Source organism: Fukomys damarensis, unplaced genomic scaffold (genome assembly GCF_012274545.1).
Source record: "Fukomys damarensis isolate Sample0158 unplaced genomic scaffold, DMR_v1.0_HiC HiC_scaffold_39, whole genome shotgun sequence".
NCBI classification, from domain to species: Eukaryota; Metazoa; Chordata; class Mammalia; order Rodentia; family Bathyergidae; genus Fukomys; species Fukomys damarensis.
The window spans coordinates 51,123,945-51,133,190 of NW_022900951.1; the positions used below are offsets into that span (position 1 = coordinate 51,123,945).

At 41.3% G+C, this 9,246-nt stretch overlaps 1 pseudogene; it reads left to right on the plus strand.

Moving 5' to 3' along the window:
* The first annotated feature begins 7,065 nt into the window (after nucleotides 1-7,065).
* On the plus strand, nucleotides 7,066-8,951 carry LOC104867745 (annotated as a pseudogene).
* The last annotated feature ends 295 nt before the right edge of the window (nucleotides 8,952-9,246 follow it).

Sequence of the window (9,246 nt, forward strand, 5' to 3'; positions counted from 1 at the left end):
GTGTGCATTAATGTTTGGTGCATATATATTTATGATTGCCATCTGTTCATCTTGAATTGTTCATTTTGAAAGGATGTAGCGGCTTTCTTTGTCTCTCAATCAGTTTTGGCTTGAAATTTACTTTTCTGTGAATAAGATAGCTACCCCTGCTTTTTTCTGGGCTCCTGTCACATGCAGAACTGTTTTCCATTTTTTCACTTTCAGTCTATGTGCTTCTGACTGTACTAGGTGTGTTTCTTATAAACAACATATTGTTGAATTTTGCTTCTTTTTTTTTAATTTTATTGCGTTTATTGGTACATTTTAGGGATACAGTACAGTTACATTCATTGTTGGGATCATGTACCTCTACATGGCAAGTCTTGATTCTCATTTTTTCCCCTTACATCTGCCCTCCCGAATTTTGCTTCTTAATCCATTCTGCCAGTCTATTTCTCTTGATTGCTGTGACATTGATGGTTATAACTGATATGTATTGACTTATCATTGTCATGTTATTGTCCTGTTGTTGGATCTTTTTCATTTTTCCCCTCTCCCTTCAGTTTCTCGCCTTGTCTAATTGACTTGCTCTGTTGGGCATCATGGTACTGTGACCTTTATTGTCTTTTTCTAGGATATTGTTTAGAATTGTTTGTAGTTCTGGTTCAGTATTCATGAAGTTTCCCAAGTGTTCTTTGTCGCTGAGGTATCTTATTTCCCCATAAATTTTGAAAGAGAGTTTTACAGGATACATCATGCTAGGTTGGAGATTGTTTTCTTTTAGGACTTGAAGTATCTCATTCCAGGTTTTGCTTGACCTGAAGGCTTGTATTGAAAAGCCTGCTGTGATTCTGATGGGCTCTCCTTTGTATGTGATTTATTTATTTTCTCTAACTGCTTCTAGTATTTTGTTCTTCTGTTGGATTTCTGGAATCTTGACTATTTTATGTCTAGGTGTAGATTTTTTTGATCATGGCTAGTTGGAGTCCTATATGCCTCATTTATCTGTATGTCAAATTCTTCCCCTCTGTTTGGGAAGTTTTCTGTCATTAATTCTGTGAACATCTTTTAAAAGTCATTTTTATTTTCTCCTGCTACTTCATGGTTTCCTATCAGTCTTATGTTATTTTTCTTTGCATCATCTAGGAGTTGTTGGATCTATTTATTATGATCCCTTACTGTTTTTAAGAGATCTCTCTTTTTGTGGTCACTGACTGCCATCCTAGCTTCTATATCTGATATTCTATATTCACATTCATCTATCCTGCTGCAAAAACGTTCAATAGAGTTAATTTGGATATCTGTTTGAATGTGTTTCATGGAATCCATTTTTTTCCTATGTTGGGCATTTATGGTTTCCATTTCTTTCCTATGCTGGGCCTTCATGGATTTTATCATGGTCCTGAGCTCATCTATTTTTTTGTCACTTTCTGTTCTAGAGTCTCTAATGATGTCTTTCATTGTGCTCACCATCTTTCATGTTATCTGGAAAATTCTTTCTGTTTTGAATTTTTCTAGAGCCTGATTGATCTCTTTTGTTACTTCCTGTGCTATGAGTTCAGGGGTCCTGGTGGTTGATTGTCATACTTTTCAACCTCATTTCCCCTGGACTTTGCCGTTGGTGAACTGCAAGTCTGTCTTTGTATCTTGCTTAAGTTCTTTCTCATTTTTATTTTTCTTGTTGTTTTGTCCTTGGTTTAATTCCTGGGTTATTACTTAAATTTTCCTGATATAGTTGCTCTTTAGCTTTTGAGTCTCTAATGACTCATAGACACTATAATTTTCATAATATCAGAAAGGACAACTCATTAAATCTATCACAACCCTTTAGCCCAATTGATACACTCAGCAAGAGAATAGCATCAAGCACAGCTTAGAAATTGGCCATTTGTGGTAGTCATTAAGCTATCACTTTTAAACCATGTGAATTAAATCAAAATCATGGAGGAGCTCAAAATATATTTACAGTGAGTAAACTCTTCAATATAGCAACTTTACCCTTTAGGATGGGGGCTTAGACAAAGTTAGGATGAGAGGAATAGATAGGTAGAAGAATTAGACAAAGTTTCAAGTGAAACCATAGGACACAGGATGACCACACAAACTTAAGGAAACTGTTGAAGACAAGAAGGAAAGACAGAGTGCAATAATAAGGATAAGAATAAAACAACCTAACAGTAATAGGGGCTCACTTTTCTTTATAACAAATGACCCTTGAGTGAAGGTAAAAAGAGAAAAAAGAAAACAAAGAAAGAAGAAAAAAAAAAAGAAGGAACTGGAACAGAAAGGGAGATGAAGAATAATATAGGGGAACAAGAGACTGAGTTAGAAAAAGAAGATAGAAAAAAAGAAAGTATCTGCAGAATGGAATGAGGAAAAGAAAGAGAAAAAAACAATTTGAAGGGCCTCTTATAGGCTATACCTCTGCTGTCACAATACACAATGTGCGCAGCCATGTGCAGAACTAAGTCATTTAGTTTGAGCTAGTCAGTGGCAGACCCCTGAGATTCAGGCTAAATTTAGGCTTCAAGTCCCAAACTGAGCTCCCTGATCTACTGCCAGGTTGAACTCTGCAAGGTTCTACTAGAGGTTCCCTCTGCCCTTTCTCTGAAGATATTCAAAGTTCTTATTAAAGGGGGTGATCCCTCCAACTTACCAAGTATGGGGGTCTGAAGTGCTTTTATTGCAGTTGTTCACTTCTGTTCTATCTTCTGGAGCTCAGAAAAATGACATTTATGATCACAAGTTCCTCTAGAGTGAATCGAAGAACTGGCACAATCAGGAGTCCTGACAGCATGGGAGGGGCAGGTGGTGGATGTTGTAGAGGCACCCACATGGCTAACTGGTCCTCACTGGTCTGCTTGATGCTGGCTGGAGGGAGGATGGGATCTCTGCAAGCTTGACCCAGTCTTCCACTTTCTGCTGGATGCAGGCTGGGGGATGGCAGGGGTGTGGGCAGTCCCACTGCACAGCTAACTGGTCCTCACTGGTCCACTTGATGCAGGCTGGAGTGAGAACGGTATCTCTGCATGACTGATCCAGTCCTCTGTGTTTCCTCAAAAATAGCTTTTAAAGTCAATGGTCTTGGTTCTATAGATGAGTCACTTGATGAATTTGTTTGAACACTTGTGAACATATTTCCAACTGGGGTTCTTTGAGTCTGTTTAGGTAATGAAGGCACACATTGTGTTTTAAATGAACTGCTACCAGATGAAGAGCTATCACTTTGTTTTTCAATTTCCATAGCTGTATCAGATGTCATATAATTAAAAGGATCCATTCCTGATTTATCCATCACTTTTTGTCTTGCAGTTTCTCTTCCAGCCACAGCACAGGAAAAAAAAAGTGGTTGTATTAATTTCTGTGGTCTTTCAGCCCTCTGGAAGGGCTGCCTGAAGAAATTGCTTCAAAACTATTGTGCTGTAAAGGTGTATAGAAAACTTTTGTTATCCAACTGTCTGCATTTTTGGTTCTTGAATTCAGAGATCTTGCCTTCAGACACATCTAAAAATTGATTTCAGCTTGCAGATGTATAAAGCAGCTGAGAGCACTACACTTTTGTTGGCAGAATGAGAATCTGGTATTGTTGAAGGTGGGGTTTTGGAGTTCTTGGAATAGTTGTGGGCTTCTGTGTACTCGTTTGTTCTTGTCTGTCAGGACTAGAACTCATTGTTGAGATATAGCAAAATGGAGAGATGGTGGATACTGTCTGCAGGGCTCATGGCCTCTCTTTCTGTCTGGAGCAAACTGTCTAGATTCTTTTAAGGAGGAAATAAGAGGATAGGAAAAGATACTGCGTGTTTTATGATCTACGTATAATTTAGGAAGCATGGAGGAAAGTAAGGGATCCTCTAGCATGCCTAGTAATAAATTTGGCTGTTGTAGAGATGCAGGGTGTTTTGGCTTTCTAGGGAAAATTTGGTGTTCATGAGAGATACAGCATTTCTTGACCATGTGTGTGATAAATTTATTGTGCATGTCAGACAATTAAAAATTGCTGCACTGACTACCAGGGATCCAGTTCTGGAGAAATGTACACACTACCATTCTTACTGGGGCAAACTTTAGAGGATTCTGCAGAGCTTCATGTTTAGTGGTAATTTCAACATGTTTCTAAGTTTCCTAGCCAAAAGATGAAGTGAAGGGAAATTATGTAGCATTCCCATGCCTAACAGAGGTAATTTTTATAATTATCATTTTAATTGTCATAGAAAATAACTATGGGTCTATTGTACAAATCCATAGAAAATTGAAGTGCAGTGATCTTGTGCACTCTCCAGAGAAAATTTAGCATTTAGGGAGAAATATATGAGTCATTTTTGCTTTACCAAGGAAATTTGGAAAATGTGGTTTATGCAAGGCGTTCTTGTACTCTCTAGGAGGAAATACAAGGTGCAGGGGAAACTAGGATCCTTCAGAAGAAAAAAATCATACTTAAAGAAGAAATCTGCAGTGCCTACATATTACTGAGGGGAAATCAGGCATGTAGACAAAGATAAAAGATGGCCCTCTTCTACCCAGAGAGAAAGCAGTGCATTACTTTGAAAAAGAGTTTTCATTTTTTTTTTTCATTCCTTCAAGAAAACTAGGGGTGCAGGGGAAAGGAAAATGCACCAAAGAAGGTAAAAGGCACAGAGGAAGATTATTTTCTCCAGATAAAGATACACACACACACACACACACACACAAATGGAAGAAAAAAGGAAGTTTCTAGAAATTAAACAAGCAAATTTCAGGTGCTTCAAGTAAAATTTTAAAAATATTAAACACTGGTTATGAATTTTAAGGCAGTAATCATCTGTTTTATCCCCCATTGTCCCTTCTTCCTCATGTCCCCTTCTCACCCTTTGAAAAGAAAATAAAACTACAAAACATACGGAGCACACTGGTTTTTGCAAAATTCAAGTTATACTTTTGATTTCTGGATGCATAATCTCAAGGAGCATTGAAGTGACCTCACTTTCCCAAATTGCTTCTTTTCTGCTTATCACTTTTCAAGCTCCAGCCACTCTGAGGGCTCTACTCTGGTCAGGAAAAAAATCTTGAAGACCCGGATGCCTTGGGGAGAAAGGAACAAGAGCTGAGTAATGAAGGAGCCCTAGTGGGGTACATATGTTACCTACCTACTGGTTGGTAAACTGAATTGGGCACATTGTGGTGGGGGGGTGTAAAAATTGATGAACACACACCCTACTGACAATCAAATGGTCCACCTGATCTAGCCCCCAAACTGCCTGCTTCTTGATAGGGACAACCAGTGTCCCAATTACACAGTTTGTGTTTGGAAAATTTGCTCACTCTTATTTTCACAGGAATCACCTGTGCAACCTCTCTGTGCTGCTGACTGGAACAGCAACTCTAAGCTCTGCAGGTTCTTCTGGGGCCCCACCCTTCACTGCCAAGTGTCAGTGCATAGTTGCCCTGGCATCTGGGAGTGGGCAGGCTACCTTGGCTCAGCACTTGGCTGTGGTGCAGAACCCCAGAGATACCTCCAGGTGTGAAACAGTCCTGCTTCACAGAAAGGGGCTGTGAGCCATCGACTTCCCTTTCTTCCTGACCAGCAACCTGCAAATGGAAGAGTCCAGTCTTTCCAGTCATTCTTGGGTATAAGTGGTCTGAGGCAAGTCTTGATGTCTGCAGGAAAGGTGGGAGAAATCTTCTAGGTAACCACCACATCTGCCACGGGAACCAAGTAAACAAGCTGATAGACTGACCAAGAGCTCTCCATATTTACCTTTGGTTCAGACTGCCCACATGACAGAAGAGTTCAGGGGCAATGGTAGTCCTATGGTAGGCCCCAAATCCTTTGCCTGATTTTCAAAATGCATTTCTTCTTGAGGTTATCTAGGTGTGCAAAATTCAGAATTCTCAGGAGCTCTGGAAGAGTCTCTAGAAATCCCCTCCGCATTTTTGTTTCATGGCTGGCAGCAATTGTGACACTCCTGAAGACTGGATGTCTGTCCCAAAACCCTTTGGAGAGCCGACTTTCCCATTGTCTACACCCTATCTGTGTCAACCAAGTCTGGCTGTGGTTTCTGGCTGCCCCTCCCCTTCTAGTATATTTATTTATTTATTTATTTGTTTATTTATTTTACTTTTTCCCCCTGCCAGTATGGTCTTGGAAAACCAGTGGCCAGCTCTGGGGCTGCAGCCTACATTTGTTTGTTGGCCTCTTCCAAAGCTCCTCCTCTCCCATCTTCCCATCTCCCTCCCCACCTCATACTCGGTGCAAAGAATGGCTAGGATGGATTCCTGTCAAACTAAGCATCCACTCATAGGAACCACTCCCCTACAAGATTCACATGCTCCAGAGGAGAGAATTAACTCTTAGCTTAGGGTGGAGGTGAATCTCTTTTTCATCTTTTCTGCTAAGTAGGCAGAAAATAATTAAAGTATATATCAGTAATTAGGACTCCCTCCCACCTTTGTTAACTCTGGGAAGGAGATTAGGGGGTGGGCACAAGCCTGGCAGACCTTACCCAGTGCTGAGCTAAGTGGTTTTCAGGGGATGTGATTTCTTTAAATCCTCGCCTTTCTGAAATTTGAGGTAGGGGTTGTGAGAGAATCTATCCTTTCCATTGCCCCCTTGTGCCTGTCTGGCTAAAGACTAGTCCTACTGAGAATAAAATGGATCTTCACAAACTAGGTAAACTGAAGTTCTGGGAGAAAAACAAACAAACAAACACCTCCAGAAAGGAAGAGATGTAAAGAGATGCTCTGCTCCCTCTGCTTGCTGAGACTGTGCCACCACTTAGGGAGGGGCAGAGCAGAGTGGCTGCAGCTCAGGGAGTTGTACCCTCATCTCCCCCAGGTTACAGGAAAATTCTGAGAAAGGGAAGAATCAAGAAAAGAGGATTTAGTCCTTGATGGCATCCCTCGAGCCCCACCATCCTTGTCTGGAAGGCAACTCCCACCCTTTGCAGCCCAGAGTCCCTGGGACCAGCCTCCAGCAGGTCCCTGACAAGGACTACCCCTAAACTGAAACCACAGCATCCAGACTTGCTCCTGAAGCCAAGAAGAGACAACCGGAAAGGGCTGCAAGGCTCCGAGAAGGTGAGCCAGGCCTCAGAGCAAGAGGGAGGAGACTCGCCGCCTTATCAGGCACTTAAATATTCACTGAAGAGTCACCCAGGTAGTGATGATCACAGACATGAAAAGATGCGAGACGCCTCAGCTCCTTCACCACCAAATAAAATTTGGAGATCTGATAGTCCTGAAAACAAATACAGTAACAGCACAGGTCACAATAAGGCCAAAAAATGTGCATACTCACAAAGTTAGAGAGAGGCAAGGTGGGACCAGTTACTCTCCACAAGAAAGTTACTCTCCACAAGAAAATTCACACAACCACAGTGCTCTTCATAGTTAAAATTCACATTCTTCTAATTCAAGCAATAATCCAAGCAAGACTTCAGATGCACTTTGTGATTCTGCAGATGACTGGTCTGAGCACATTAGTTCTTCTGGGAAAAAATATTACTACAATTGATGAACAGAAGTTTCAAAGTGGGAAAAAACCAAAAAGTGACTTGAAAGAGAACAGAGACAAAATGAAGAAAATAAGGTAGCAGTTAATAGCTTCCCAAAAGATAGGGATTACAGGAGAAAGGTTATGCAAGCAACAGCTACTAGTGGGTTTGCCAGTGGAATGGAAGACAAGCATTCCAGTGATGCCAGTAGTTTGCTCCCACAGTTCATTGTGTCTCAGACAAGCAGACACAATGACAGAGACTACAGCCTTCCAAGAGCGGAGACTCCCAGTAGCTTTATGCCAGTACAGCAGCCCATCAAACCAGAGGTGCACCCAACTGCTGCCCCAAACACTATTCCTCCTAGTCCATTCATGCTCTAGTCTGATCCCCAGCCAAAGAAATCATTTTATGCTAATGGAGCCTCTACTTGATCAAAACTGCCTACACCCACATCTTCTGCCCCTGCACAGAAAACAGAAAGAAAAGAATCTACAGCAGGAAACACATCAGCATCACATTCTTGCACAGGTCCTTCTACATCTTCTCCCTCTGGACTGCATCCCAGATCTGCACCTCCAACATCTACTGTTGCAGTCCCTGTCTCTCCTGTCTCACAGTCACCAATCCCTCCACTAGTTCAGGACCCACATCTTCTTAGACAGTTGCTTCCTGGTTTGCAACACACTGCAGCTCAATAATTCTAATGTGGAAATACCCCAAATAAATGAAGTTCTTAGAGCAGCTGTGACACAAGTGTCACTGCAGTCTATAATTATTAGTTTCTTACTGCTGGACCATCTGCTTTCAACATCACATCTCTGATTTCTCAAGCTGCTCAGCTCTCTACCCTGGCCCAGCCATCTAATCAGTCTCCCATGTCTAACATTTGATGCCTCATGTCCAAGATCTTATGTGTCTCCAAGGATAAGAACACCTCAAACTAACAGTCCCTATCAAACCTTTCATTAGTACTCCTTCTGTTTCATCACAGACAAAGGTTAGTACTCCAGTAGTTAAGCAAGGACCAGTGTCACAGTCAGCCACACAGGAGCCCATAACTGCTGACAAGCAGCAAGTTCATGAACCCATTTCTCCTCAAAGTCTTCAGCCCTCCAGTAGCCAGAGAAGTCCATCCCCTAGTCCAAATCACACTTCGGGTAGTAATGCATCGAATGCAACAGTTGTACCACAGAATTCATCTGCCTGCCCCGCATGTTCCTTAATACCTACACTAGCAGCACACTTCAGTGAAAGTCTTATAAAACAAGTTCAAGGCTGGCTCGCAGACCATGCACAGAAGCAGGCATTGAGATTGAGTGAAGAAGCCCATATCATGGGAAGTGCTCACATCAGGAATTTGTACTGGATTTTAAAAATTGAAGATCATTAGTCCAAGTATGTGAAATTCAAGTAACTTGGTGAAAGCAAAGGATACTGTTTCTGAGACAACAAATTAAGGAATTTGCAAAGCTAAAAAATCAGAATTCCTTTCTGGTATGAAGATGTGAATAATTGCACATGGTTTTGCATACAGGAACTATAAATCTGTTGCCCAATCTAAACATTTTTCAACTGCTTTTACATAGCAGACTTTACACCATTAAGCTGGGGAGAGAAAACGACAAGGGGATGATAGGGTCTGTGAGAGTCAATTCAGGACAAAGATACAGATTGATCTGTAAAACCCTTGAAATGTAGATTTCTTGTAGATGTATTCTTCACATTGTAAATATGTTTTGTAGATTGCAGCCATGGGAAGCCACGTGTAACAGAGCTTAGACATCCCAAACTAATC